Source organism: Balaenoptera physalus (genome assembly GCF_965194825.1).
Source record: "Balaenoptera physalus genome assembly, chromosome: 4".
In the NCBI taxonomy this organism is placed as follows: Eukaryota; Metazoa; Chordata; class Mammalia; order Artiodactyla; family Balaenopteridae; genus Balaenoptera; species Balaenoptera physalus.
In genome coordinates, this window is record NC_138891.1 from 59,521,446 (window position 1) to 59,548,870 (window position 27,425).

Consider the following 27,425-nt stretch of genomic DNA (forward strand, 5'->3'; position numbering starts at 1 on the left):
TTTCTTTCTAGTTGTCAGACTTTGGGCAAGTAATATCTTATGAGAATTAAATGAGATAAATGTATGTAAAGTGCTTTACACACAGCAAGAGATATAAAGATACCGCTCAAGAAATAGTGGTATGACATTGATCTTTTTTTTTTTTTTAAGTTTAATAAAGCCAAAATCATGGTAGGGATCCAGTCATGGAGACTGGTGTTGGAGTTCAGAATCCATGCCCTGGAAGGCTTGAGGGAAGTCCTGGCCTGTACTATTCCCGTTGTTTCACGCTTGTTCCTTGATTCCTGCTTGGTCCCCTAGTTCCTCAAGGATTTAGAATCTGTACAGGTTCACCTGAGGATGAAACATTAAACTATTTGGCTATGCCTGTTTAAATTCCCCTAGTCTAATGGCAGGATTGGCTTCATATCTTACAGTGAGGATAAAGTGGACCCCTAGGGGATCTCCAGAGCGGGGGGACAGGGAGCCAGGCTGGAAAGTACTGACAAGAGATGGTCTGAGAGGCATTTAGAAGGAGGAAAAAAAAAAGCCTTACTAACAGCTCTGAGGTATCAGTGAAGGAGGGAAGAGAGTTGAAAATGTTCTGGCCTGAAAGAGATGGAGTACTAGAGACTAGGATTCTCACCATATGATTCTTCATACATTCTGTAGCTCATAGAATTGGAATGCAGTCAAAGCAAGTCTTCATCTAGTGCATCTAGTTTACCACACTATAATTCTTAATACTTCTGTTTTCTATTTGATCACTTCTATTTCTTTTTTTTGGAAAGACCTCTCTCTGTTCCTTCTCATCACTTTACTTATACTGCATTTGCATAAATGACATCCATAGCATCCAAGATTGCTATTAGCAGTAGCCAATGATTTTTACAAATTTTCTCTGACACAAACTGATTTCAGAAAGAGGTTGAATTTCTTTTTTTTTTTTTTTTTTACCACAAACTGATTTTGCAGAAAGGTTCCCTGGAAATAACTTTTTGATTGTACAAGATATCTCCAAATGATTTGAATTTATGATACAGATGACTAATAAGGGGTTAATATCCAAAATATATAAACAGCTCATACAACTCAATATCAAAAAAAACAAACCAGCCAATTAAAAAATGGGCAGAAGACCTAAACAGACACTTTTCCAAAGAAGACATACAGATGGCCAACAGGCAAATGAAAAGATTCTCAACATTGTTAATCATCAGAGAAATGCAATTCAAAACCACAATGAGATATCATCTTACACCTGTCAGAATGGCTATCATCAAAAAGATCACAAATAACAAACGGCGAGAACATGGAGAAAAGGGAACCCTCGTACACTGTTGGTGGGAATGTAAATCGGTGCAGCCACCATGGAAAACAGTACAGAAGTTTCTCAAAAAACTAAAAATAGAACTGCCATATGATCCAGGAATTCCACTTCTGGGTATATTTCTGAAGAAAACAAAAACACTAATTCGAAAAGATACATACACCCCAATGTTCATAACAGCATTATTTATAATAGTCAAGATATGGAAGCAACCTAAGTGCCCATAAACAGATGAATGGATAAAAAAGATTATATATATATGCACATACATACAATGGAATACTACTTAGCCATAAAAAGGAATGAAATTTTGCCATTTGCAAAACCTTGGATGGACCTGGAAGGTATTATGCTAAGTGAAATAAGTCAGACAGAGAAAGACAAATACTGTATGCTTTCACTTATATGTGGAATCTAAAAACTACAACAAACTAGTCAATATAACAAAATGGAAAAGACTCACAGATGTAGAGAGCAAACCAGTGGTTATCAGTAGGGAAAGGGAAGGGGGAGGGGCAAGATAGGGGTAGGGGATTAAGAGGAAAGTAGAGTGACAGTGGTTCCTTGAAGTATCTTCCTGGAATGTCAATTTTACTATACTCTTTAGATGAAGACATTTTACACTAAATAAGCATTTATGCAGAAATGTCTAGATGCATCACCGTGGAATAGAAACAATGTCATCCTATACCAGAACTCCAGAGTATGACAACTCTGAGATCACCACCTGCCAACTCTATCAGGATGTCCAGGCTTTTCTAGTGGCTCCTGATATGTTCAAGGGTCCCAAGGGGGCTCACTCAAGTTCAGAGGGTGAGTCCCGTCTGCTCTAATCTTTCACTAGCTGATGTGGACCTCAGATGTTCTTTCTTGAGGATGGAGATCAACACAAACATGGCTCTGGAAGCTGAATATGTAAGAACCTGGTCACCTCTGTGTGACTGCTGCTGCCCAGCCTTAGCATGGATGCTTAGTTCAGCTGCTTTCTGTCTGTCTGCGCCAACTTCTTCTGCAGCCCAGCACTCTATGGATGTCCTGTCTGCTGGATGCCCTCCCTTGCTCTGGATGCAGGAGAGGGGTGCTACTCTCTTCTTCTCTACTGATTCTTCCAAGCATCCCCAGGTTCTTCTCAGAGTCTAGGGCCTTTCACCTTGTGTAAAAGGAATCCTGGATCTCTCCCCAGGCATGTCCCATATCACTTCCAGACTGGCATATGGCCATGGGCAGCTTACGTCCCATGACTGGAGTTTATTCAGGTCCTCTACAAGTAAGTGGCATGATCTCCTTTACCAACTTACAGTACAAATACAGATACGCTTTACAAATAGGTACACTTTTTGTTTTTCAAATCAATTGTTCATGTTCTGCAGCCCTCCTCTAAGTCATTCAACCACTCTAGGGCCTACTCTGTCCATAGGGATTAGTCCCTTCTCCAAATGCCAAGCAAAGAAATGTAAAAACCCAATTAACCTATTAGCACCATTGGTTGGATGGCCACATGTTGCTGTGGGATCCTAATCTCAAAGGTACTTGTCCAGGCACAGTGACACCCTTGCTGGCACAGGGTGCAATCGTGTCTCATGCTTGCCTCCAAGGTTATTGCTGTCTTAGTTTGTGCTTCTAAGATCAGCCACTGCTCCCCTAGATATGACTGCATGCCTGGTAGATGAATCTGGACAAGCTTTCAAGTTTCAGCCCAATGTAGTGCTGAAGCCACAAATGTCTGGGCCCAATCCACCTTCCTTTTTCCTCATGGTAAGTTACTTTTGGATAACAGGGCAATTGGTAGGTTTCCCAACCAGCAGACCTTTGTTGGGGCTATGCTAACCCAACAAAAAAAATTTTTTTTATTTTTAAAAATAATTTTGAATGTCAAAACCAGAAAGGGCTCATTAGTTTTTCAGGAAATCTTTTAACTCCTTATTCACTTTGGCTCCCCTCAAAAAGTTTTGCATATTGAAGGATATTATAATGACAAGGAAACTATATTGAGCATCTGTCATCTCTGACTCTCGGGAGAAATGTGCTAAGTCACATTAGGTGTCCCAGTCTCCCAATCTAAGGATAGCTTTAAGTTCTGAGTACAGCTGATCCCTGCCTCAGAAAGGGAACAAAGTTTCACTTTATTTAATATCTGGCTCCCCACTTCATACTCTAGTAAATTTTCAGTATGACAGATAGTGAGAACATAGCTTTTTTTTTTTTTTTTCAGAAAAAACAGCCCACACCTAAACACTGTTATTCCTAAATTCTGAGTTAATCTATTTTATCCATGGTTACCTGATTATACATAGGCGTCTTATGGATTGTAAAGCAAAACCCATATTATTTTTTATAGATAAAACATGAAATGGCAATGGTATTTTAAGCTTAAGGTGAGTAGTTATGGGCCGAACCCCCAGATTCATGGCATTTAGGGGTACTTTGGAGGGAAAATTGAGAACTACCCTAGGGCTCCAAGTGTAAAGACATTGTTAAACTACAGGTCTTCTAATAGACCTTAAGAAACACTATTAGGTCCAAAGTTTTGAATTTCCATGTTACGTAATATGCATTAATAAAACTATACATTATTACTTCTCTGCAAGAGTGGTTAGTGTAACCTGTACTCTTATAAATGTACAAGACTATCAGACTTTGCAGAGAAGTAGAAACAAATTCAGCCAGTCAGAATTCAGTGATGGTCCTGCTACATACAATACACCCATATATGATGAGTTTTTGTCAAAGTACGGTAGCTAACCTATAGTGATGGTTGATAAGATACTGCCTAAACTGCTAATAGAGCAATTTTAAAAGGTTAAAATATTGAATAATTAAAAACTAAGAAGATTTTACTCTGAAAAAAATGTCAATGACTATGAGAATGCAATAAGATAGAAAAATCTTAGGTGAGAATATCAGACAATATTAGAATATGTTTCCAATTTTTCAACATGACAAAGGGGACAGTTTGAAGAACACAACTTGCCTCCCCTCCCACAGTCTTCAGCTTTAGAGACCATTCAGTGTCTGACTCATACTGGTGGCCTATGGGCCAAATCCTGCTGACTGACATATTTACTTTAGCCAGCATTGTAAACATTTTGAATAAATTGCCAACATTAAAAAAAAATTGTACAATTAAAAAAAGGAATTCCTAAGTTTCTTTAAAAAGAAAAAAGAATTGGTAACAGCTGTGTGTGGCATATGACCCCATCAGGACCACCCCTCTGCATGATTCAAAGAGATGCCATCCACATGGATTCCAAGTTAATGATGGTCCCTAGAACTGCACAGTATTTTGATCCTCAACTCCTTATCTAGATTGAATCATTTATTTATGTTACTTAGGCAACCCATGTTTAGGGATTCTATGCACCATAAACCGTATACAAATATTTAGTATTACTCTTCTTTTCCCTATGGAAATCATCAGTGTCTAAATGGAGCTCATGCAAGAGAACAAAAAAGGGGTCAAAACCAGGGACTCACTATAGAGATTCTTCAGAGTTAGTCAAAATAACAAGCATGGAGGAATAGGAAGGTGAGGAATGATCACAGTTGTCTAGCAGCTGACATTGTTCCAAATCTAGGAATAATAGTTGAATTCTAGGAAGTCTGTCTGTACAGAAAATGAACTAGCAACAAGACTGGGTGCGGGAGAAATCTCTAGTTCTAAGAAACAAGGCAGGATTCTCTCATCCTTATTGAAGCTGGGAATTGAGCAGGCAATCAAAGTTGAGGTTTAGTTGCTGGTATTGCTTTGTATGCTGGAAATCATATCATGCATCAATGTAAAACCAACATCAAGGCAAATCTGGTAATGAGCTCTCCAACTGGAAATCTTGGATTTGCTGAATTATATGCCTGATTAGGAATGGGGCTGGTCAAATTCAGGAGAGAAGGTTATACACACAAATACATTGAGCCCTACGTGGTGATTAAGTTTACTCAGCTATGGGGGTTGGACTGATAAGAGACAAAGGGTCTAAAAATCTATTAGAGTCAGACTAAAAGAAAGTGCTGATGACTTTAATGCCCTGAAATAAATTGTTAGAGAAGAATGGCCAACATTCTGTAATTCAGTGCAGAGAGTTGAGTGGTTTCTTACCATTTAATACATTTCTTCATGTCCACATTGAGCCAGTCCTCCTGAATTAAATATAGAACCATGGGTCAAGAATTTTCAAACTTTTTTTTAATCTTTCCAATCCAGGGTTAATCATCCTTCCTTATTAGGCAAACAAGAATGTGTTCCAGATGCTATCCTGTCTGTATCCGCTCTTTGCTAGAAATTATGGAACTAGATTCAGTGCCACACAAAAGTGGTGAGAAGCTGGAGCAGCATGGCGGCACCTTGCTGGCCAATTGAGAAGGCAACTGTCTCTGGGCAAATGCACAGTACAATCTTAGCCATAGCTCTACCATCTGGTACTGATTTTACAGTTGCATTTCCTAAAGACTCAGCAAAATGACAAATGAATGAGAAAGTGATTCTTTCCTTGTCAATCTAATTACTTATGAAAAGTCACCAGTTACTTCTGTACTCATCCATGTGATGTTCCAGGACATCGCATAACTAATTAGAATGAACTTGACAGGGTAAGAGGAACCAGGTCCTAAAACTGGGGCAGAGATGAAAGAAATACCTCTAAATTATATCTATTTAATTGATTATTCATGCATAATTTCAAAAAATAGTGGCAACTATTATTACTCTCACCTATTATTGACCACATACTAAATATGCACTAACATTCCACATAGCATTTAAACAGCAATGGAGCCAGACTACCTATTTGAAGAAGTTCCTGGGTTTAACAATCTGTTTATAGATGGATTGGTGATGGGGGTGGAATGTATCCTTTTCTCACTTGCAAAAGCTTTATCCAAAAATTAGAAATGAAGCAAAAAATCGGGCAGCGTATATTTTTTCCACTATCTTATGAGGACAGTGTTTAACAGATTCACCTTAGGATATTTAGGAGAATGTCCTTTGTCCAGACTTAGTGAAGATACATGTTACATGCTAATTTATAGATGTGTGTCTGGTAGGAATGCAAATAATTTCTGTTCAGTTGCAAAGATAACACTAAGGGTTATAGTTTATTGCCTTGTAGGTGTTTTGTATCTATTAGCAAATTCATTTTAATCATTCTTTTGTGTGATTGACTGTATAACTCTCCATTTTCAAATTATCTTCTTTGCACCAGCCTTTCCATCTCGCTGGTTTGCTTATTAGTTACTAAATTAAATAAAATATTAGACAATGTTCAGTCTATATGTGCATCAAAGTCATGGTCTTAACTTTTGGTAAATGAAAACAGATATTCTGGAGGCATGGCCATTGCTGCTGATTGTTGGACCAAGCAACATCTGCAGTCCTGCTGAATATTACTAAAACTGCCATAGATTCTCCTGCATCCCAGAGTTGACAGCTACTGCAGCTGGATGTACCACCAGAAGCAGAAAAACAACAGCTTCTCTCTTCCTTCCAACTTCCCAGCCATTTGCAGAGCCAGCAGAGCCTCCTTTTGCACAAGGTAACCAAAAGAAGGTTGGCAAGAGTCCAGAAAGTTTGTAGACTTCTTGCTAACTATGATATTTGGAAGAATACAAAAAGGAAGAGATGGAACTTAAAAGAGAGCTAAAAAGCAAATAACTGACACAAGGAACAAATAAATGTAGATGGAAGGGGGCACTAAAAATACCCCCTATATTATCTATAAGGTACATAGAAGGTACAATAATTATAAATCCCATTTTACAAGATATGTGGGTTCAGAGAAGTTAAGTAACTCACCCAAGATCACACAGCCATTATGTGGCAGAACTGGGATTGGATGTAGGCTTAATTCTAACATTGACTGTTTACCCATTATGCTATATTGCATCCCTTACAAGGTGGGAGACAAACAAGAATAGTTGGTAGTGCAGTCGGGCAAAGTATTGAGAAGATTAAACAAAAACTGATGAAGCCAGGGTGATGGGAATCCAGGAACCAGCAATATTAGGAGATCGGAGCAAGCAGATAAAAATCTATGGCCCCTAAAACATACCCATCCATCATTCTGAAACTTAGATTCCAGTTCTAAACCTTAGAGGACTTAAGAGAGAATGAAGGGGAAAAAATGAGGTATAAATTACTGGATAGAGATGCAATCACAGAACAAGCCAAGAGTTCTTTATTAGCTAGGGCAGAGGATCAAGGTTAGAAAGCCACAGGGTCCAGGCTAAAAGATCTAGTTAACTAACTGAAGTCTATATTGGGAATTCCAGGAGATAATCATAATTGCATCTTAGTTGGTTATTTTGTTCCTCCCCGTCATCATTCTATAGTGATTAAGGACAGGATGAACTTCAGATGAGTGTCTGCTCTCCTCAAAGAATTGGAACTAAAGGCTTGCTAATCAATTGTCTGGTCTCTGCTAATACACGTGGAACTCAGAGAGAATGAGCTTAAATTAAAATACAGGAGAATGTCTGCATAGCCATTTTTAACTTTAGAGAATACTTATCAATGAGATCTCTTATCACTTATCATTCACACACTCATTAATTCACTTAAAAATATAAATTAAGCACTGAACTAAATCTGGGAATACAAAGATGAATCAAACTCATTCCTTGCCTTCAAAGTTATTGTCATCTGGAGAGGAGTCAAATATGTGTTGCTAGCTATCTGTAATGTAAAGCAGAATTTAATAAAGAAGTAAAGAATTGCAGGAGAAGAGAAAATAATGGCTCAAATTCTCACTGAGGGGTGAGATGGGTTTATAGAAGAGGCTGCATTGTGGTGATTCTTAATTAAAGCAGGATCATACTATTTATATGAAACATGCGTATGTTTAAAATTTTATATTTTGAGGACACTAGTAAATGTGGATGTATCTCCTCTTTTAATAGCCGTTTATGTGCTTTTAAATTTATATCCCTTGCCCAACACCACACACACACGTTTGTATTTGAACTTAAAACGTCTGGATGTACTCACAGGGTAAGTTTTGAAGTGACGTGAGGTGGGGAGGGAGATGAACAGATGTCTTGTACTTTTTGGTTCATACACTACTATTTTGATTGATGTTTTTAGGATAAGCATGAAATACCTTTATAATAAATTATCTTCCATAAATAATACCTCTTCCTTTCCAGATCAATATGATTCTGACAGGGAGAGCATGGTAGGACTGGGGGCAGAGGAAAGGAAATGGAAGATAGTATACAGTTTTGGAGTAAAGAGTTATGGAACTTGAGGCTAATTGTGTTGGGTCCTAAGTGCTTGAGTACTCAGAAATCTTTTAACTGAAAGTGATAGAAAACCAGACTTAATTTGGCTTATGAATAAAGGGAAATAATTATCCAAAGTAACTGAAAAGTCCAGAGGAGATGTCTTTTTCAGGCATAGCTGAATCCAGGTGCTTAAACACTAACTTCAGAAATATTTAACTCTTCATTTCTTGCCTCTACTTTTCTATAGCTGGGCTTATTTTCAGGCATGAAAATGGCACTGGCAGCCCCAAGCTAATATCCTGTTGGGTTAGGAACCTGAATAGAAAGAAAGCTTTATATTTCCCCAAGTTCTAACAGAAGTCTCAGAGCCAGCACTCTTTGGCCTGACTTCAGCCATGTCCCCCTGTGAAGACTCACTGGTTCCAGTGGATCTGAGGGCTGAATTCAGTAGCATTTGCCTAATTTTCCCACCTCAAAAGTGTCTTCCCCCGAAAATGAGCAAAAAGTTTAAGAGATGTGCTTAAGGCAGTTATCAGAAGGGGCAATGGATTATGGACAGAAAAACACAACAGAAAAGTCGTGCTAAGGGATTTTCAGATTTGAGGACAGGGGGCATGAAATCTTTCTTAAAGCCTTTAGCATGAGTAAGAAATGAGAGCATCCAGCTAATGAGACACAGCTACAGTCTGGGGAATGACAGGCTCCCGGCATGCACGACAAAAATGACCTCGGACACCACAGTAGATGGTGAGTTATCCATAAGAAAACACCGCTCTGGTTGTTTTCAGGAGAATGAAAAAAATCCATACTGCAAGATATGGATGCATAGTCCCAAAGTAGCTAATTTGCTCATAAGGCAATCTTTTAGTATTGGGAGAATAAGAAGAAATGTCCCCACTTGTGCATGCAGGTGACCCAAAGACTCACTGTCATTGAAACATGTAACTCTCTTTTTTTAAATTAATCAGAATGTGCCCTGTTTGCCTATGAGCAGCAGCTTATCTTCCCAGAATTTTCTTTCTAGTTCCTTCTCCTGCATATTCATTCTCCTCCCTCAGCCCTCTTATTGACAAACTAAAATGACATTATTTCTGCTATATAATGCAGAGGCTTGTAAAGTGAGTAGTATATGCTTCCATTTGTCATCTGCCTTATTTGGCTGATTTTGAGCCCATGTCTCTATCACCTTGGTTTCAGTCCTGAATGCTTTCTTCTCTGTTTCTTAATGGTGGTTTCAGCACTGGAAGCAGCTTTGTCACAGGGGGCTAAGAACTGTGTGTCTGCTCAAGCGTTCCTCATAAGTGAGTGTGTCAGAAACAAGTCTGAAAGACTGAAAATGCACACACGTACACACACACAACTGTGGAATATAATCTGGGCTCATCCACTGTCTCATCATCTCCCCACCCCCTGCCAGCACTATGACCTCATCAGATATGATGATGGTTCATTAAGCGCTGACATACTTTTGTTACTCATTAAAGTTTAGAAGATACAAAATATCATCCATTACTTAGATTAACTATAGGGGAATAACTACACCATGCTCATGTTTGTTCATTCTTCATTGCCATAATTTTCTTTTTAGATACCGGTTGTGGAGGGGATGTGGGATTGAATGACGTGAGCTTTAAGATTCCTTTCAACATATTAACACTGAAATTCTGATATAACTATGATTCTATGAATTCACATCAAAATCTAGCTTCGCTTTATTCCTCAGTGAAAACCTACGACAGCCTCTTACCACACCTAATGTGTTACACTGTTTTTTAGAAATTATATCTCAGAATGTTTGCTGTAGTATCATGCATAATTAGAAATAAAATAAATTTGCCAAAATAAACAAATTTTGCTTTATGAGCTAGTGTTCTTTACTTTTTAATCATATTTCTATATGATGAATTGTAAAACACCCTAATATGCAGTAATGCTCCTTGTTATTAATTATTAATGGCAGGTGGATGTAATCCACCATTTTATATGCTGCTGTGTTTTTACCTCAGTTCTGGTTCCAACTCTGGTTGCTTTTACCAGATAGGCAGCTTTGAACAAGTACTAACCTCTCTAGGCCTCAGTTTCCCCATGACAAAAAAAAAAAAGTAGCTACTAACTTAGCATATATGGCAGGATATTATGAAGACTGATCACATAAATGCAGATTAAAAGATTTTGCTAAATTATAAACTACATATAATTTTAAAATATAAAGTATATACAGCTATAGGATTTGGTTTGAATGCAGACCATAAGCTCTTTAAGTGTAAGGATGTGGTCTATTTTGTTCATAACAGTGCCTGACGTAATAGACACTCAATGAATACAAATAAACATTTGTAAATGAATAAGTGAATGACTATTTCTGGACTACTTAACACTAGGCCAGTGTTATAGGTTGCATTGCGTTGCCCAAAAGGATAACACTGGGACCTCAAAATGTGACCTTATTTGGAAATAAGATCTTTATAGATATAATCAAGTTAAGATAAGGTTATACCAAATTAAGTTGGGCCCTAATCTAATGACTGATGCCCTCATAAGAAGAGGGAAATTTGGATTCAGAAACAGAGTGGAGAAGACCATGTGAAGACAGATGGAGAGATTGGAGTGATGCATTAATAAGCCAGTGAATGTCAGCAACCACAAGAAACTAGAAGAGTCGAACAAGGATCCTCCCCTAGAGCCTTCAGAGAGATCATGGCCCTGCTGACACCTTGATTTCAGACTTCTAGCCTGTGAGAGAATGCACTTCTGCTGTTTTAAGCCACCTACTTTAGCATTTTGCTATGTCAGCCCTAGGAAACGGATACAGCCAGGATCCTGAACATGTGGCACATGTTTGTGATGATGAAGGGGATCACTGTTTGATCTCAGTCTTCATACTTAGAAATTTTTTTAGAAGGGAATTTGATTTACCTTGACTTATATGAATGCCTGGAACAATTAATTGTCACAACAGAGGTTTCTTTATTATCGTAAAGGATAATCAGCAATATCTATTAAGTATTATTAGCAATTATTCTGTCTTAGATAATACAATCTTAAGCTCACCCAACTGTCTAAATCTTCTGTTTTCTGAAAAACAATTACTTCCATCTAAACTATTTTTCAACATATACTACTTAGATGTTAATAGTTCAATAATATGATTCCCAAAAGATATATGGTTGATCATTACACAAGTCATATTTCCAGAAAGAAATATTCTATTTGCCATATGCAACTTTCTTGCTACAGCCTAGTCATTGCATGACTTGCATAGTTAACTACTGCTTGCCTGTAGAGTTTAAAATTAATGTACCAATGGGCTATGGGGCAACTCCATCTCAAAACATTTAGTGAGCACATAGAGATTTGAAGACTGGAATAGCCTTCTAAGAGAGATTACTTTTGGTCCATGGATTTTGTGTGGCAATATGACTGGTGCATCTATGTTGTGGATATCATTAAACGATAAATGATGACATTTGTTGTTAAGGCAATTTTAAGCCTCATACCAACAGTTTGTAATCATCATTAACATACAACCCTTCCCACTTTTCCAAAATCTAAAAAATGTACTTATGATTCAAAAATCATTCTTATGAGGTACTCCCAACTTTTCAATTCAGTTTTTTTCAGCACTTCTGAATTATTATATAAATATACAAAGTTCTCCATAGGTTCATCATAGGACAGAATTTATAGAAACTTCTTCTATGTGGGTACCCAATTAATATTCAAAGGCATTTCAAATATGCCAAGATTTGTCATGAATTATGCATTGTTTTAGATTTTTGTAATCTCCTTACTTTGAAATATGTGCTATAGATCTTGCTCTTATTCCTCTAGTTTCTGATATAACATTTTTATTTGAATCATTTTTCTGTTCTAGCTTTTTTCTAAGGAGTAAACAAAGTATGATGATTTGCTAAAGTGAGAATGAAGCTAGCTATTTATTTATTTGTAAGGGCAACAAGTGTTTATTAGCTTCTCTACGAGCCGGGCTGAAGACGCAGCTCCTCTCCCAGACCGTGGCTGCCCACCCTGTGCGAGGTGGTCCCCCTCCGAGCTCCCTGGAGCCACACCCATGGCGGGGCAGACCCCGGGGGAGCGGAAGGCAGCGTTCTGCACCCCACGTGAGGGACGGGGACAGGGAGGAAAATAATCAGGAGAAGCAAACACTTTGCAAGGTTTTGTTTGTTAGTTTGACAGCAGGTACTGGTAGAGGGGGTTCCCGGGCAGGGCTACCGCCCTGTGTTCCGCGTGGTCGCATGAAGAGACCCACGCTGGCGCTGGTGGTCAAGGGGAACCAGGCAGACAAGATCAGCCGGAACGCACTGATTTCGAGGCTTTGTGTTCATTTCGCCCTCGGCCCCTTCACGATTGGCTTCCCAATGGCTTTCCCCCAGAGCTTGAGGCCGATGGCTCTCTCCATCTTGCCCAGAACCTGGTTGTGAGGAATGGCCCGGCCACTCTCATAGTCCGCGATGACCTGTGGCTTTTCGTTGGTTTTCGTCGCCTGGTCCTTCTGTGTCAGCCCTTTGCTCTTCCGGCCCTGCTGGATCACCTTGCCCACCTCCAGGGTCACCCGGTCGTGGTGCAGCTCCTCAGTCTCCCGGTCCAGCTTGGCTGTGTTCTTGGGGATCGAATGCTGTTTGTTCTGGCCGGCGGCCCATTTCTTGGAAGTCTCCACATCCTCTCCTCACCTCGTCTCTGAGCTGCTAAGATGGCCTGCTTGGACTTGGCCTGGGCGGGCGGCCGTGGGGCCCTTTTTGTGCAGCACTGTCGCGTGTCCCAGTCACTCTCAGCCATGGCGGGGCAGGCGGGGCAGACTGGGCAGGTGGTCCGTCCGGCAGCTCCTGGGCAGCTGCTGGAGACCCGGCGACGCTACGTCCCCTCGTCGCTCGGCCGCTTCCTAGAATGAAGCTTTTTAAAAATCTCAGAATGCCTTAGGTTGCACAAAGTTGTTTTTGTCGTTTTTCTTTATGTGCATAGGTGCCAGTATTGTGTAATGGCATTTTATTTTAAATTTTTGTGCACAGGATTGTCAAGGGTTTGCTCAAATATATTAGGTTTCACATTATTGGACTCCTTTGGTCAGAAAAACAATAGTCTCCATGCCAATATCCAAGCTGACCCAAGCTGATCCATTAAAAATATAGCATATTATTGCATTTTTGTCCCAACAGCCATCAAATAATGGTAAGGCTTTCTTTTTTTTTTTTCATGTTATTTTAGAGACATCTGTTTACCTGCACCTGGAACTCTAGGTAATGTATTTGTGCAAGATATCCCAATAAAAAAGGGGGCAAGGACAATGTCAGATAGAGTGGGAAGAGTATTTTCCAATTCATTATTAATATGATTATTAGCTTCTCATTTAAAAAACACTGCCTTAATAATATTTGCTGCCATGCTACCATTCAAAGAAACACTTGCAGCATCCATATTTTGGCAAGAGAATACGAAAAAATCATCTGTCTGGGAAACTATTTGAACAGTATCTCCAATAACATAATTTTTAATTTTTTGTTCTATTTAATCAATGCTGAAATAGATGAACCTCTATTTCATTTTCTCATTTTTGGACTCATTAATAGATCAAAGAAATTAGAGATGTTTTGATTAAACCATTATTCTGCCTGAAAAAGATAATATCCCTGGTGAATTTTTAAAAATCATTAGAATTTAGCAAACTGGATTTTAAAAAATTATAGGCTTTTGTATATAGAAAAAATCCGATTAATTTGATCACAGAGTAATTGTGAGAGATACATTATGCAGATATATTTTTGTAAGACAATTTTTTGTTTTGCTTATATGAATGTTTCGCTTAAATTGATTGTCTATCCTTAAGTCACCTCTGTTTCACCCTTTCTGTTGCTTTCTGATAGTATATGACCATTTATCCAAAACTTAAACTGCTTAAAGGCAAAAAGGCATAGTAAAACCACAGTCAAAATTTATCTCTTCTAGTTCCTAAATGTCATCCAAATCGTACAGGTATACATTTCCAGTTAACAGGTGAAGGAGTATTCTTCAGATTCTGCTCTCCACCTCTCCATTCTAGTAGATCCTTTGTCAAAATCCATTTCCCCTGTCACGTTTTGCCTTGTGTTACTCTTGGCTTCCTCTCTGTCCCATTTTGATCTTTTCTCATCTTTACAGATAAAGACTCCCAGACTTAAAGAGGTTTAAATAACTTGCCCAAAGTCACAAAACTAGTTAATATTGACACCAATCTGTCTGACACCTAAACTCTTATTCTTTCTACTATTTCAAAAACTACTCCAGAAAGAGGGATTCCACATACATTTGCGTGTTGACTATGAAAAGTAAATATGTTAGAACAATGCTTCTCAAACTTTAATGTACATACAAATAAACTAGAGATCTTTTTAAAATGCATATTCTGATTCAGGAGGTCTGGGGTAGGGCCTGACCTTCTGTATGTCTCACTAGCTCCCAGGGGATGCTGAGACTGCCACATTTTCAGTAGGAAGACCTTGTAAGACCTAGCAGAAGTTGGATGTTGTTAATAGAGATACTATTGGATTTTGCTCACTACTTTTCTTACAAACACTCCACAGTTTTTAGTGTATATTATATTACTCATTCTTAAATATTTTTAAGTGATGATCACGAGTCAAATATTTTGAATTTATTGTTATAATAAAATAAATTCAAATAAATTAATAATCAGGATTATTAGCTAATCCATCAGTTCCTCATGTCCTTTCTCTTTTGCAGTGGAACTGGTGAAGCCATCATGAATAAAATAAATGAATTGAATATGATCTACTACATTCTCTTGAGGCCATTTTCTCAAGAGAGACAATGGGGATTACGTGGACAATTTTGAAAATATGCTGTCTCCTGCCCCTTCCAACATTTTTATCAAGGTGAAAACAGGTACAAGAAATGTGACAAACAGCCTTGAAGGGATGCAAATCACCACGGGGTGGACAGAAGAACAGGTATGACAATAGGGAAAGGGGTGTTCTCAAAGAAGCACAGGGATTGGGGCAGAGCTTCAAGAACCAGACAAACCTAAGTAGGAATCATGGCTTGCCTCCTACTGAGCATATGACTTTGGGCAAGTCATTTATCCTTGCTAAGCTTAGTTTTCTAATTGGCAAACATCTACCTTGCAATGTTATTGTTATAACAGAATGATGGATGTAAAAGAACCTGACACATAGTAGGCAAGACACAAATTGATATCCTTTTCATATTTCTGCATGAAGGTGAGCTGCTAAGTGCAGATTTTAGGCATACAGGCTTGAGGGGGTCTTCCCAGCTTTTTCTTTCTTGTCCCTTCTCTGGAGTTTCTGTTCAGTTGTCCTCAGCACCAAACAGTATCAGAGAATGAGGTCTAGCGGAATTAATCCAATCCCAGACAAGGCACTCTCGGTGATATCTGGGTCACTCAACATCTCACTTATGTTTGCACATACATTATAATACTATGGGTCATAAATATTTTACCAATTAATGCAGTTGGGACTAGGCCCATCCCTACAGTCATTAAATGAAGCCTGCTTGGTTTGGTCAGAAAGCATTACTTGACATACTTGTGCAGAATAAATCTTGCATGTGTTTTTGATGCAGAGAGAAACCAGAAAGTTTAAATAATGAGTAATTAAGATTCTGAAAATAATGAATTCCACCATTTTTAAAGCAGATCCTTCGGTGAATTTCTGTTAGCATTTGACATTTAGATCTTTAGTCCTACTTAGCACAAACCAGGTTTCTCAGCACCAACCTCCTCTCCCAAATCTATGATAACTAAAGGTAGTCCTTTAGAGCTATTTTGGACACCATTTTAACTGATTAGTAATGAGGCGTGAAGAGCAGGGTGGAAGTAGGAAGTTAGGTCTAGGACTCATCAGTATGCTCACCAAAACAGCAAAGTGATTTGAATTTTCCTATCTAGGTGCTATTTCAGGAGACAATGGAAATGCTTTTTAGCCTCTGGATTAATGGGTTTGGGGTGGAATAACCTTTCTGGGAAGATATATTCATCTCTATAGTTAAGATGGCACTAAGGTCCGTTTTAGAGCTTACTGTCTGTGGATAAAGCAGATGCTTCTGGGTGTCCAATAGCCGAGAAAATACAATATCACTAAACAGATTTCCTACTACTAATTCACTGATTTCTCCACTTCTTTTATAGCCATTATTCTCTACCTTCTTTCACTTCCATGGTTATCTAGCTTGGATTCTGCAGTCAAATATCACAATTAGTCCCTGACCCTATCCTCTGCAACACATCTCCCTGAAAAAAACCCATCCTGAATGAACCCATCACTCATCTTTGCTGAGCCTTCACCAGAGCAACTAAGTAGATGGCAGAGAAAAACTACACTGCCAAGCAGACTTATATTGTTCATTTGCCTCACCTGAGTCCTTGACACTGCCCAGAAATCTCTTCTTCCAATAAACTTGATCTTCCATCCATAGTAACTACCAGTTCATACCTTCTCTATTCTTCTCTGACCTCCCATCCCCTCCCCTCATCATTGCCAGTTTTTGCTAATGACATAGCATAAGACATGCTAGAGAAAATAGAAGTTATTGGTTATTCTGGATGTGTCTGTGAGGCTGTTCCTGAATGAAACTGACATTTGAATGGGTAGACAGAGTAAAGCAGATTGCCTTCTGCAATGTGGGTTGGCATCATTCAATCCATTGAGGCCCTGAATAGAGAACAAAAGGTGAAGTAATAGTATTTGCTCTCTGACTGATAGAGTTGGGACATTATTCTTCTCCTGCTTTCAGACTTGGACATGGGCTGGAACTTATACCATTATCTCCACTTGGTCTCCAGCCAATTCCTTACAATAAATATCTATCTATCTATCTATCTATCTTATTATTATTATATATTATGTAAATATTTTACAAATAAAATATTGGTTCTGTTTTTCTGGAGAACCCAGAATAATACAAGCACCTAGCAGATATTCATGGACTCAGAGATAAAAGGGAACTTAGAAACTATTTTACCTCTCAAACCAGTTCTTGCAATATGATAGCCATCTGAGTGAGTTCTTATAATTTGAGACAGATTGTGTAAAGTCAGTGTTTGACACTGCAACAAAGGTTCTTGGGAATTTTATGTGTAATGTTCCATATATGCATTTACATATATGTATCTGTACATTTCTCCATAGAGAAGCTGCTAGGCTTTCATCAGTTTCTTTTAAAAAATTTTTTATTATGAAAAATTTTAAACATATACAAATGTGGAGAGAATAGTATTATAAACCTTCATGTACTCATCACCCAGATTCAACAATATTAACTGATGACCGATATTACTTCATCCTCACCCCCTCCCACTATTTTGAAACAAATCCCAGACATCATATGATTTTATGATTAAATGCCAAACAGTTAATTTACAAATACATTTTTAGGACATAATCCTCTACTGATTTGAAGATTGCCTGTATTTACACCTTGAGTTGAATAATGTATTTATTAATTTCCTATTCTCTTTTCCTTATGGACATTCTTCCATGTATGGGAAAGAAAAAAATCTCTCTGCCAACTACGTAACCATATTTTTCTATTTATGTAGACTATTTTGAGTAGAGAGTCAAATTTTGGTTCTGTTACTAAGTATGTGACTTTGGGCAAGATTTTAGCTGTCTCTTTTGCATCTGTAAAATGCAAAAATGCTTGAGGATTGTGCCTGTGACATGGCACTCATAATGTTGGCTATTATTATTTACGATGACAACTAGAGCTAGAATATGCAGGTGAAAGTGATGGCATCTGTAGAGCTAGAATATGCAGGTGAAAGTGATGGCATCTGTAATTCTTGTAGTAACTCTAAGAGTCAAGTATATAGCAGATGCTCAGAAAATGCCACCAAGAAGCAAATAATTCACCTTTTCCTCTTTTCATCTTAGAGAATGCCAAGTGCCCTTGTGTGCCCTTATAATAGCTGTCTCCCATGCTGAGGGGATAACACGGCAGATTGATCCCCTCTAATGGCACACAGAGTCTCAGCTTACGTCTAGTGATAAATAATGAAGCAAGATAACGGATCCTGCCTGTAGTCAATTATCTCAGGTCCCTGTTTCTTAGTCTTCCAATGGGCCCTCAATAGGGACTTACGTAGCCACAGAAACAAGAGAAAAATTGAGAAATAAAGAAAAAACAATTCCATCTGTGAAACTGATGATGGATGCTATCCAAACCTGTGAACAAAACCTGAAGTGCTAACTCTATGCACTGCTGATGCCTTTAATTATGTGACTTTGACAGATGGAAAGATCATTATGCAGTTTTTATTTAAGAAGCTTTGCAACTGTAGTTTTTGTGCCAAGGGTAATCAGTCACATTAAAGAATTTGCCAGAAAGTAAACTCTACCTTATTTATAGCTTACTAGGTCCTAATTATGCTTCATAAATGGACAGTCATATAATAAGGCAAACACAAAATATACAGGACTGCAAATTACTACACAGCAGTTACATGTCAGAACAGGCAGCTATTTCAAACCATATAATACTTTCCTGGCAATATGCAGCAAACACACTCCAGATAATACCTTGTTGAGGCAGAATTCCGAAGATCTGAAATGATGTTTTTCCTCAGTCTTGGTTTCAGCAAGACCTTCAGAAAGTTACTGAATAATCATTGTTTGCCATATATATATATATATATATATATATATATATATATATATATATATATATACATATATATATACACACACATATATATTATATATATACTCATATATACATATATGCATATTCATTCCTCTTTGTGTAGTCCATGCCTATATGGCTTTATCTGACTGCAAGGATTTTCCATTCCCGCCTGCTAGTTCTCTAAAGTACTGCCTTTAGGGTCACCTGCATTGGTGTCTTACTTATCCTTGAGTTACATCATCTTATGATATTTTATTTTCCTTCCTCTTGTATTCTTAACTTGGTGGGAATTTTACTCACCTCCTCCCTAATCTCCTTATCATGATCTCCTTGTAAAGAGGAGATCTAGAAATCCAGAACCTGGAGGGGACCCTGGATGTATAATCTGTGGGTGACTACTGAATGGTTAGAGGTGTCCTATCTTTTTTGGTTCCATGGCTACCTCTCAATCCAAACTTTTATCATCAAGCTATTGCAGTTCCAAGGCTGTGGTCTCCTCACTCCTCTCCCCTCCTGGCTTAACCTGCATGCTCCTGAAAGATGGATCTTCTTAAAGCATGATCCTCATACATTCCCCCTGTTCAAGAACCTTCAGTGGATCTCTTACCTCTAGAACAAAATCCAAAGCCTGGCATTCTAACTCTTCATGACCTAGCCCCAGTCAACCTTTCTATTCTTGTCCCTCTGCTTATTAATGTATACCTTCTGCTCTAACTATAGTGGACTGTTTAACATTCCCTGGCTTCTCTTTTCTAATCTTTTACTCCTTAACACATTCCCATTGTTCTGCTTTAAACACCTTTTCAAATAATCTTTGCTTCTTTGAACCCTAGACTTCCTTTCTGGTTGAGGCAGGAGAACTCTTCCAATGTGTTCACCCTCAATGCAGTTTCAAACACTGGCCATGCATATGGATATTATATTCATTTGGCATTTGGAATATTCCAAATTATTATTCTTCCTTTTTTATATTTCAGGTTTTCCCATTTGCAAACAGCCTGTTCGTTTTTTGAGGGCAGAAACTACATATACATCTTGTTAAATTATAAGCTACCACAGCTTGGGACTCAGACAGGTAAAACATGAATGTAAAGAACATGAGGATTAGCCTCAAACAGATTAAAACTCTGACCCTGGCACTTGCTAGCTGTGTGCCACTGGATGAGTCATCTAAACTCTGTGAACCCCAGTTCCTTCACCTATAAAATAGGGATAACAGTATTCTATCTTAGAGGGTTGCTGTAAGAGGCAAATGGCATAATAAATTAAACATGACCAGTAAATTATAGCTATGCGGATATTAAATTTGTCTTGTATCTTCAATGCTGAGCACAGTGACTGGCAAATAGTTGGTATTTAATAAACATTAATTGAATTAAACTGCATTTATGTTCATAGCATCTATCTCAGGCTACTACCACTCCTGATGTAAATAATGCTTCCAACTTAGTTGAGTTCCTTAAAATCAAGCATAACTACTGTTTTGAACTTGTCAATACAAAAAATAGTATTATAAACTTTTATGTCAATAAAATAAAAATATCTTCAGTTATAAACATCTGGATTTCAGTTGAATGCAAACCTTTCTGTGGTTTAAATGATGGGGAAGCTTCTTGACAATCAAGTTAACATGTACCTGCCAACACTGTGAATCGGATACAATAGATACAAGTAAATCACCTAAATTTCAGTAAAAGAAATAGCTGGTCAGTATAAAAGAAAGTATTAGAGAGAAAAGAATGGAAAAGGAGGTAAATATCTTCAGAACTTGGGGAGGGAGGTTGGTGTGATGGAGACAACAAAGACAGAGGATACCACTGCTAGTTCTATTTTTTGCCTCAAACTAACCCTTCACTTCAGACTTGTATTTGTAAATTAGTGCAGTTGGAATAAACTATAATTTCATACACTTTGTCATTTGTAAACCATCTTGACGATTTTTTGCCATAACTAGGTACTATGTGAGCTATTATTTACTTAATATTTCTTTAAATCGACTGACCTTTATTTTACTAAAATAAATTTATTATAAAATTAAATGACATATTACAACCTAGAAAACCAGAATCGGTTGCCATAAATAAAAGATAACGATGAAAATAAACAAAAACAGAGCTATCTTACAAAAAGAATTCATGAAATAAAGCTTCCTACTGAAAGATTTGAGCCTGAATTTGACCTTTCTTTCATAAAAAGGGGGACTATCAAGTATTAAGATGTTAAGAAAAAATAGCACAAACATCAGATCCCCTTTTTCATGTAATCCAAATATATTGAAAGAAAATTGAAAAGAAAATGACTTCCTTACTTGACGACTCATTGTTGTTAGTTGCCATGCCCCAACACTATCAGACTGTGGACTCTCAGCAACAGTATGAACCCTCACTAGGTATTCTAGCTATATAGATTGAATCTAAACATTCAGTCATAATTAACATGTGGCAAACAAAGCAGAAGTGAAAAGTTTATACCAAAGGTTATAGCCCAGGGTATACTATGACAAAATACTTATGGCTACACTGTAGTTTTGTATTCTACTGATAATTTCATCTGACAATTTTAAACTCTCGATGTGTTTGCAGAATCTCAGAACAGTCTCAGTAATCAATCAGGCAACAATCACAATATTTACCTTTGAAGGCTGTTGAACCTCACACAAAACAACGATATACTTTATCTCATTTGATAATTTGGGGGTAAGAAGGAATGGGTATCAACTTTTGCATGAATCAGAGTAAGATCAGTCCAAAATCGTTACCCTCTAAATCTATGGTTTTGAGAAAAATTATTTATTCTCAATTATTTCTGAAGGTGGTCTTTATTTTATTTTTTTAACATCTTTATTGGAGTATAATTGCTTTACAATGGTGTGTTACTTTCTGCTTTAAAACAAGGTGAATCAACTATACGTATACATATATCCCCATATCCCCTCCCTCTTGTGTCTCCCTCCCACCCTCCCTATCCCACCCCTCAATGTGGTCACAAAACACCAAGCTGATCTCCCTGTGCTATGCAGCTGCTGCCCACTAGCTATCTATTTCACATTTGGTAGTGTATATATGTCCATGCCACTCTCTCACTTCATCCCAGCTAACCCTTCCCCCTCCCCATGTCCTCAAGTCCATTCTCTATGTCTGTGTCTTTATTCCTGTCCTGCCCCTAGGTTCTTCATAACCATTTTTTTTTTTTTAGATTCCATATATATGTGTTAGCATACAGTACTTGCTTTTCTCTTTCTAACTTACTTCACTCTGTATGACAGACTCTAAGTCCATCCACCTCACTACAAATAACTCAATTTCGTTTCTTTTTATGGCTCAGCAATATTCCATTATATATATGTGCCACATCTTCTTTATCCATTCATCTGTCGATGGACCTGTAGGTTGCTTCCATGTCCTGGCTATTGTAAATAGAGCTGCAATGAAAATTGTGGTACATGACTCTTTTTGAATTATGGCTTTCTCAGGGTATATGCCAGGTAGTGGGATGGCTGGGTCGTATGGTAGTTCTATTTTTAGTTTTTTAAGGAACCTCCATACTGTTTTCCATAGTGGCTGTATCAATTTACATTCCCACCAAGAGTGCGAGAGGGTTACCTTTTCTCCACACCCTCTCCAGCATTTATTGTTTGTAGATTTTTTGATGATGGTCATTCTGACTGGTGTGAGGTGATACCTCATTGTACTTTTGATTTGCATTTCTCTAATGATTAGTAACGTTGAGCATTCTTTCATCTGTTTGTTGGCTATCTCTACGTCTTCTTTGGAGAAATGTCTATTTAGGTCTTCTGCCCATTTTTGGATGGCGTTGTTTGTTTTTTTGATATTGAGCTGCATGAGCTGCTTGTATATTTTGGAGATTAATCCTTTGTCAGTTGCTTCATTTGCAAGTATTTTCTCCCATTCTGAGGGGTGTTTTTTCGTCTTGTTTATGGTTTCCTTTGCTGTGCAAAAGCTTTTCAGTTTCATTAGGTCCCATTTGCTTATTTTTGTTTTTATTTCCATTTCTCTAGGAGATGGGTCACAAAGGATCTTGCTGTGATTTATGTCATAGAGCGTTCTGCCTATGTTTTCCTCTAAGAGTTTTATAGTGTCTGGCCTTACACTTAGGTCTTTAATCCATTTTGAGTTTATTTTTGTGTATGGTGTTAGGGAGTGTTCTAATTTCATTCTTTTACATGTAGCTGTCCAGTTTTCCCAGCACCATTTATTGAAGAGGCTGCCTTTTTTCCATTATATATTCTTGCGTCCTTTATCAAAAATAAGGTGAACATATGTGCGTGGGTTTATCTCTGGGCTTTCTATACTGTTCCATTGATCTATGTTTCTGTTTTTGTGCCAGTACCATACTGTCTTGATTACTGTAGCTTTGTAGTACAGTCTGAAGTCTGGGAGCCTGATTCCTCTGGATTCATTTTACTTTCTCAACATTGTCTGGGCTATTCGAGGTCTTTTGTGTTTCCATACAAACTGAAATTTTTTGCTCTAGTTCTGTGAAAAATGCCATTGGTAGTTTGATAGGGACTGCATTGAATCTGTAGATTGCTTTGGGTAGTATAGTCATTTTCACAATGTTGATTCTTCCAATCCAAGAACACGGTACATCTCTCCATCTGTTTGATCATCTCTAATTTCTTTCATCAGTGTCTTACAGTTTTCTGCATACAGGTCTTTTGTGTCCTTAGGTAGATTTATTCCTAGGTATTTTATTCTTTTTGTTGCAGTGGTAAATGGGAGTGTTTCCTTCATTTCTCTCTCAGATTTTTCATCATTAGTGTATAGGAATGCAAGAGATTTCTGTGCATTAATTTTCTATCCTGCTACTTTACCAAATTCATTGATTACCTCTAGTAGTTTTCTGGTAGTGTCTTTAGGATTCTCTAAGTATAGTATCATGTCATCTGCAAACAGTGACAGCTTTACTTCTTCTTTTCCAATTTGGATTCCTTTTACTTCTTTTTCTTCTACAACTGCTGTGGCTAACACTTCCAAAACTATGTTGAATAATAGTGGTGACAGTGGGCAACCTTGTCTTCTTCCTGATCTTAGAGGAAATGGCTTCAGTTTTTCACCATTGAGAATGATGTTGGCTGTGGGTGTGTAATATATGGCCTTTATTATATTGAGGTAAGTTCCCTCCATGCCTACTTTCTGGAGGGTTTTTATCATCAATGGGTGTTGAATTTTGTTGAAAGCTTTTTCTGCATCTATTGAGATGATCATATGGTTTTTCTCCTTCAATTTATTAATATCGTTTATCACATTGATTGATTTGCGTATATTTCAGAATCCTTGCATTCCTGGGATAAACCCCACTTGAGCATGGTTTATGATCCTTTTAATGTGATGATGGATTCTGTTCGCTAGTATTTTGTTGAGGATTTTTGCATCTATGTTCATCAGTGATATTGGCCTGTAGTTTTCTTTCTTTGTGACATCTTTGTCTGGTTTTGTTATCAGGGTGATGGTGGCTGCGTAGAATGAGTTTTGGAGTGTTCCACCCTCTGCTATATTTTGGAAGGCTTTGAGAAGGATAGGTGTTAGCTCTTCTCTAAGTGTTTGATAGAATTCGCCTATGAAGCCATCTAGTCCTGGACTTTTGTTTGCTGGAAGATTTTTTTTTTTTTCACACACACACACTGTATTTTATTTTTACAAGAGATAAATAAACTGACACCAAGCATTGTAAATGGATGACCACAACATAAGCAACAATGATTGCAATTACCAAAAACGAAACACACTCATACTATGTCATAGTATTGACATTCAGTCCAGTTGTTGGAAGATTTTTAATCACAGTCCCAATTTCAGTCCTTGTGATTGGTTTGTTTATATTTTCTATTTCTTCCTGGTTCAGTCTTGGAAGGTTGTACTTTTCTAAGATTTGTCCATTTTTTCCAGGTTGTCCATTTTATTGGCATATAGTTGCTTGTAGTAATCTCTCATGATCCTTTGTATTTCTGCAGTGTCAGTTCTCCTTTTTCATTTCTAAATCTATTGATTTGAGTCTTCTCCGTTTTTTTCTTGATGAGTCAGCTAATGGTTTATCAATTTTGTTTATCTTCTCAAAGAACCAGCTTTTAGTTTTACTGATCTTTGTTATTGTTTCCTTCATTTCTTTTTCATTTATTTCTGATCTGATCCTTATTTTTTCTTTCCTTCTGCTAACTTTGGGGCTATTTTGTTCCTATTTCCCTAATTGCTTTAGGTGTAAGTTTAGGTTGTTTATTTGAGATGTTTTTTCTTTCTGGAGGTAGGATTGTATTGCTATAAACTTCCCTCTTAGAACTGCTGTTGCTTTTGCTGTATCCCATAGGTTTTGGGTGGTCATGTTTTCAATGTCATTTGTTTGTAGGTATTTTTTATTTCCTCTTTGATTTCTTTAGTGATCACTTGGCTATTAAGTAGTGTATTGTTTAGCCTCCATGTGTTTGTATTTTTTACAGATTTTTTTCCTATAATTGATATCTAGTCTCATAGTGTTGTGGTCAGAAAAGATACTTGATATGATTTCAGTTTTCTTAAATTTACCGTGGCTAGATTTGTGACCCAAGATATGTTCTATCCTGGAGAATGTGCCATGAGCACTTGAGAAGAAAGTGTATTGTGTTGTTTTTGGATGGAATGTCCTATATATATCAATTAAGTCCATCTTGTTTAATGTATCATTTAAAGCTTGTGTTTCCTTATTTATTTTCATTTTGGATGATCTGTCCATTGGTGAAAGTGGGGTGTTAAAGTCCCCTACTATTATTGTCTTACTGTTGATTTCCCCTTTTATAGCTGTTAGCATTTGACTTATCTATGGAGGTGCTCCTATGTTGGGTGCATAATATTTTCAATTGATATATCTTCTTCTTGGATTGATCCCTTGATCATTATGTAGTATCTTTCTTTGTCTCTTGTAATATTCTTTATTTTAAAGTCTATTTTGTCTGATATGAGAATTTCCACTCCAGCTTTGATTTCCATTTGCATGGAATATTTTTTTCCATCACCTCACTTTCAGTCTGTATGTGTCCCTAGGTATGAAGTGGGTCTCTTGTGGACAGCATATGTACAGGTCTTGTTTTTGTATCCATTCAGGCAGTCTATGTCTTTTGGTTGGAGCATTTAATCCATTTACATTTAAGGTAATTATCGATATGTATGTTCCTATTACCATTTTCTTAATTGTTTTGGGTTTGTTATTGTAGCTCTTTTCCTTCTCTTGTGTTTCCTGCCTAGAGAAATTCCTTTAGCATTTGTTGTAAAGCTGGTTTGGTGGTGCTGAATTCTCTTAGCTTTTGCTTGTCTGTAAAGGTTTTAACTTCTCCGTCAAATCTGAATGAGATCCTTGCTGAGTAGAGTAATCTTGGTTGTAGGTTTTACCCTTTTATCACTTTAAATATGTCCTTCCACTCCCTTCTCGCTTGCAGGGTTTCTGCTGAAAGATCAGCTGTTAAGCTTATGGGGATTCCTTTGTATGTTATTTGTTGTTTTTCCCTTGGTGCTTTTAATATTTTTTCTTTGTATTTAATTTTTGATAGTTTGATTAGTATGTGTCTTGGCGTGTTTCTCCTTGGATTTATCCTGTATGGGACTCTCTGTGCTTCCTGGACTTGATTGACTATTTCTTTTCCCATATTAGGGAAGTTTTCAACTATAATCTCTTCAAATATTTTCTCAGGCCTTTTCTTTTTCTCTTCTTCTTCTGGCACCCATATAATTCAAATGTTGGTGCATTTAATGTTGTCCCAGATGTCTCTGAGACTGTCCCCAATTCTTTTCATTCTTTTTTCTTTATTTGGCTCTGCAGTAGTTATTTCCACTATTTTATCTTCATGGTTACTTACCCGTTCTTACGCCTTAGTTATTCTGCTATTGATTACTTCTAGAGAATTTTAAATTTCATTTATTGTGGTGTTCATCATTGTTTGTGCTGTTTAGTTCTTCTAGGTTCTTGTTAAACGTTTCTTGTATTTTCTCCATTCTGTTTCCAAGGTTTTGGATCATCTTTACTATCATTACTCTGAATTCTTTTTCAGGTAGACTGCCTATTTCCTCTTCATTTGTTTGGTCTGATGAGTTTTTACCTTGCTCCTTCATCTGCTGTGTGTTTCTCTGTCTTCTCGTTTTGCTTAACTTACTGTGTTTGCGGTCTCCTTTTCACAGGCTGCAGGTTCGCAGTTCCCGTTGTTTTTTCATGTCTGCCCCCATTGACTAAGGTTGGTTCAGCGGGTTGTGCAGGCTTCCTGGTGGAG

General features: G+C 37.5%; 1 pseudogene across 1 annotated transcript in view; it reads right to left on the reverse strand.

Moving 5' to 3' along the window:
• Positions 1–747: 747 nt before the first annotated feature.
• The window catches only part of LOC309660586 (endothelial differentiation-related factor 1 pseudogene), a 150,000-nt pseudogene continuing 123,322 nt past the window's right edge, over positions 748–27,425 (reverse strand). Inside the window, exon 3 of the transcript XR_014268360.1 lies at positions 748–13,418. The product of XR_014268360.1 is annotated as an endothelial differentiation-related factor 1 pseudogene (transcript). The remainder of the gene's footprint in view (positions 13,419–27,425) is intronic.